At 39.2% G+C, this 5,494-nt stretch overlaps 1 pseudogene; it reads right to left on the bottom strand.

Annotated features, from left to right (window-relative positions):
• Positions 1–4,460: 4,460 nt before the first annotated feature.
• Positions 4,461–5,250, bottom strand: LOC111152539 (annotated as a pseudogene).
• Between the last annotated feature and the right edge of the window lie 244 nt (positions 5,251–5,494).

The raw sequence follows: 5,494 nt of genomic DNA, 5'->3' as shown, positions 1-5,494 counted from the left end.
ACACATATATAGAAACATGTATTTGTATACATATATATATGAATGTTACTCAGCCAAAAAAGAATGAAATCTGGACAGTTACAAAAACGTGGATGGAGCTAGACAGCATTATGCTAATTGAAATAAGTCAGAGAAAGAAAAATACCATATAATTTCACTCATATGTGGAATGTAAGAAACAAAACAAAAGAGCAAAAAGAAAAAGAAAAGAGAGAAAGAGAGGAAAACCAAGAAACAGACTCTTAACTATAGAGAACAAACTGATGTAGTTTTCAGTGAGGGGGGTGGGTGGGGGATAGGTGAAGTAGGTGTTGAGGATTAAGGAGGGCACTGTAATGAGCACCAGGTGATGTGTGAAAGTGTTGAATCACTATATTGTACACCTGAAACTAATATTACACTGTATGTTAACTAACTGGAATTTAAATTAAAACAAACAAAACAAAACACTGACCAGGTACTGCATATTAAGGAGGACATGTGTGGTGATGAGCACTGGACATTATATGCAGCTAATGAATCATTGAAAACTACACCAAAAACTAATGATGTACTGAACATAATAAATAAAACAAAACAATGCTGAAGTATAGGGGCAGCAAAATATCAATGGAAACAGGAAGTTGGACCTACCCAGAAAGAATAGAATCAGACAGAACTGAGATTGAGCCCATTAGCTGTGAGACAGTGGACACACTGGCTAACAGATCTGAACCTCAGTTACTTCTGCAGCAAAATAGAGTAGAATCAGAAGAGACCCCGAATTGCTAAGGAAATGTTGAAAAACAAAAATAAAACTGGCAGCATCACGTTACCTGATTTCAAGCTTTACTACAAAACTGTGATCACCAAGACAGTATGGTACTGGCAGAAAAACAGACACATAGACCAGTGGAACAGAGTAGAGTGCCATTATATGGACCCTCAACTCTATGGTCAAATAATCTTCGACAAAACAGGAAAAATATACAGTGGAAAAAAGACAGTCTTTTTAATAAATGGTGCTGGGAAAACTGGACAGCTATATGTATAAGAATGAAACTCAACCATTCTCTTACACCATACACAAAGATAAACTTGAAATGGATAAAAGACCTCAATGTGAGACAGGAATCCATCAGAATCCTAGAGGAGAACATAGGCAGTAACCTGTTCGATATCAGCCACAGCAACGTCTTTCAAGATATGTCTCCAAAGGAAAAGGAAACAAAAGTGAAAATGAACTTTTGGGACTTCATCAAGATCAAAAGCTTCTGCACAGCAAAGGAAATAGTCAAGAAAACAAAGAGGCAACCCACGGAATGGGAGAAGATACTTGAAAATGACAGTGCAGACAAAAGGCTGATATCCAGGATTTATAAAGAACTCCTCAAACTCAACACAGACAAAACAGATAATCATGTCAAAAAATGGGCAGAAGATATGAACAGACACTTCTCCAATGAAGACATACAAATGGCTATCAGACACATGAAAAAATGTTCATCATCACTAGCCATCAGGGAGATTCAAATTAAAACCACATTGAGATCTTACACCAGTTATAATGGCCAAAATTAGCAAGACAGGAAACAACATGTGTTGGAGAGGATGTGGAGAAAAGGGAACCCTCTTACACTGTTGGTGGGAATGCAAGTTGGTGCAGCCTCTTTGGAAAACAGTCTGGAGATTCCTCAAGAAATTAAAAATAGAGCTTCCCTGTGACCCTGCAATTGCACTACTGGGTATTTACCCCAAAGATACAGATGTAGTGAAAAGAAGGGCCATCTGTACCCCAATGTTTATAGCAGCAATGACCACGGTTGCCAAACTGTGGAAAGAACCAACATGCCCTTCAATGGACAAAAGGATAAGGAAGATGTGGTCCATATACACTATGGAGTATTATGCCTCCATCAGAAAGGATGAATACCCAACTTTTGTAGCAACGTGGACGGGACTGGAAGAGATTATGCTGAGTGAAATAAGTCAAGCAGAGAGAGTCAATTATCACATGGTTTCACTTATTTGTGGAGCATAACAAATAACATAGAGGACATGGGGAGATGGCGAGGAGAAGGGAGTTGAGGGAAATTGGAAGGGGAGATGAACCATGAGAGACTATGGACTCTGAAAAACAACCTGAGGGTTTTGAAGGGGCGGGGGTTGGGAGGTTGGGGGAGCTAGGTGGTGGGTATTAGAGAGGGCACGGATTTCATGGAGCACTGGGTGTGGTGCAAAAACAATGAATACTGTTTCATTGAAAAGAAATAAAAATAAAATAAAATAAAATAAAATAAACTGTAAAAGTAAAAAAAAATAGAGTGGATAAACTTTACTTCAAAGTTAGTTTGGGAAGTGAAGTAAAGTTTATAACACCTGGCCTGGAACATAATTAGAACTAAATAAATATTATTTGTTATTTTATTACTTTGGAACTTAATAATGACAAAAACCATTAATTGAGAATGACTTAATCCACAATGGGACTGAACTGATCTCAGCAAACACACTCCTACCCCACATATATATGTATAAGTATAATGCATGTATGTGTGTATGTACATACACATTTTAAAAGTTATCAAAAATAAGTTTTTTGGCTAATATAGTTTCAGGGACCCCAAACCACCCTCAGGTTACATGATTCACTAGAAAGATAGAATTAAGACAACTATTGTAATCATAGTTCTAATTTATTATGGCAAAAAGATACAGATTAAATCAGTAAAAGTAATAGTTACAAAAAGAAGAGTCTAGGAGAGACAAAGCATGAGCTCTCAGTTTTCCCTCTCAGTGGAACTGTATAGAACAAGCCTCATTTTTCCCAGCATGATGTATAGAAACACATATAAATTATTGTAAACCAGAAACTCTGCCTGAAGTCAGAGTTTTTATTGAGTTTGGTCATGTAAACATAAAATGCTCTTGTGCTACTCAGTCTCCATCTACTCCAGAGGTTAAAAAAAAAAAAAAATACAACATGGCCCAATGTCTCCACCGTAAATCACACTGTTTAACATAACCTCTTTCGTGAGGCCCAAGTCCCCAGGTATACAAAGACACTCTTGTCAGGCAGCCTATGACAAAGCCTGTTCCCAAGGTCAGTTTCTTTAGAATGTGCAGGGATTGAACACCTCAAATATGCCATTAACTTTTACAACATCCTCCTGAGGCTTGGTTTAGGTGCTTAGCTCTCCTGCAGGAAAAAAAAAAAATCATAATTTGTTTCAGCATATAGAACATATAGAATAGCAACATATAGAATAGCACTTATATAACATATAATCAAATACTATCTGTACAAATATGTTTAACATTTGGAGAAGCCAGGGTGGTTTAGGGACAGATTTAAAGAAACAACTAATCCATCTGTATCAGTCTGAGTTCTCCAGAGAAATACAGCAAATAGGATTTAAACACACACACACGAGTTTATTACAAGGAATTGATTCACACTAGTATGAAGGCTGGCAAATGCCAAATTCTGCAGGACAAGGTGGATACCCAGGAGATCCAATGGTGTGGCTAAATCCTGAAGGCCAGGAGGCTTGAAACCCAGGAAGAACCAATGTTTCTGTTCAAGTCTGAGGCAGGAAAACAGCTAATGCCCCAGTCAAAGATCACCGGCAAGAAAAGATGAGAACATTCTCTCACTCAGGGTCAGCCTTTTTAGTCCCCTCAGGCCTTCAACTGACTGGATGTAGGAAGATCACATTATGGAGGGCAGCCTACTTCACTCAGTCTCCTTATTTAAATGTAATTCTCATCCAAAAACATCACAGGAGTGCGAAGAATATATTTTTGGAAATAACAAAATTTATAGGAAATTTAAAAAGAAGTGAAGTGAGAATTACTTATGAGAAAATAAAAAGAACATATACAATTATACCTTCAAGAATTTTCATGGAACATTATGACCCATCAAATTAAGGCATCCGCATTCTCAAATGAAAATGAAATCTGAGAAAGGGCAGCATGAAAATATTCTAATAGAGTGCTGCCCAACAGAACTTTCTGTGATGATGGAAATGTTTCATTATCTTTATTTTGTCTAATACAGAATCTACTTGCCATTCATAACATGGTTAATGCAATTGAGGAACTGAATTTTTAAAATTATTTTATTTATATACTTGCCAGAGAGAGAGAGAGTGAGATAGAGAGAGTGCAAGCTGTGGGAATGGCAGGCAGAGGGAGAAGTGGGCTCCCCACTGAGCAAGGACCCCCCCAGTGCAGAACTCTATCCCAGGACCCCAGGATCATGACCTGAGCTGAAGGAAGACACTTAACTGCCTGAGAGACCCACGCATTTCAGAGGAACTGAATATTTAATATAAATAGCCACATGTGCCTAGTGGTTACCAAAAGAATAACATAGTTCTAAGACCACATGGGTCAAAATCAGTGGTTTCTTCTCTAGTCACTGCTGACATCTTTAGAGGCTTGGGGGTAGAAAGAGAGGAAAACTCTTAACAGAGCTATTTAGCTACTGAAGCAAGTTCTGAAACTCTCCATAGCTGGACTGGTCCTTTCCTTTTGGGGATTAAGGTCTTGTTCTTGCTCTTGAACACTTTGTTGGGCCAGCTTGTTCATGAAGGAGTTGGTCTCTTTGAGCAGGTTTGTGTTGTAGGTGATGGGTTTTTACATGTTAAACCATTTCTTGGCTTGAGGCTAATGACATAGCTGATGAAGTCATACTACCACTGCAGCATGCCTAGGTGCATGAGGAGCATGTAAAGATATCTGAGAGAAAATTCTGATACAATGCTTTGTTAAGGTTCTCTGGCTGGTTCTCACTGGCTTCAAGTGCATCATATTCCAGGTCTACCACAGTTGCTTCATTAGGGAGTGAAAACACAGAAGACTGGTTGAGTTGAGTCAGTTTTGAGATACTGTTAATTGCCATGCTGCCTAGTGGAATGGTATGCTCATGCAGTTTCACACTCCATGTCATGTGGAAGCCATCAGTCATCTGGTAAAAATTCTTCACATCCTTATGTAGCACACAGTTAATTTTTGTTTCCATGAAGAAATCAGATGGCATTCAGTGGGTGACTTTTCTATCCTAGTCACTTCTGTCACACCTGGGAAAGATTCTAAGATGCCTATGATCCAGAGTCAGCTTTTCCAGGTATGGCTTGCTGCAGCCTGGGTTTGTTGTCTCCTCCATAGCTTGCTTCTTGGTCCTCTTATAGCTGGGACAGTGGTGGGGACAGAGCAGGAGAGCAGGGCCATCTGGAGGGCTGGCTGCCCCAGAGGCTGGGACATCAAGTTCATGTTTTGCTGGGAGTTGTAGTGCTGGGCTCCTAAGAGCACCCTAGGGCAGAGATGAGGGACTTGGGCTGCTTTGGAATGAGTAAGTCTGTGGGGTGCTCATTCTGTGACCCCAGATACACTGCACCTTGCCAAGGGGACACAGCATCTCCTCCCATGGACCCTCCTACCCACTCCTAGAATAGTATTTTACAAAAGACTCACTTTATTTTAAAATATTTTTATTTAAGTATAATTG

Source organism: Enhydra lutris, unplaced genomic scaffold (genome assembly GCF_002288905.1).
Source record: "Enhydra lutris kenyoni isolate GAN:26980312 unplaced genomic scaffold, ASM228890v2 scaffoldscaffold29, whole genome shotgun sequence".
In the NCBI taxonomy this organism is placed as follows: Eukaryota; Metazoa; Chordata; class Mammalia; order Carnivora; family Mustelidae; genus Enhydra; species Enhydra lutris.
The sequence above is the reverse complement of the archived record's forward strand: the minus strand, read 5'-3'. Positions and strand labels throughout refer to the sequence as shown.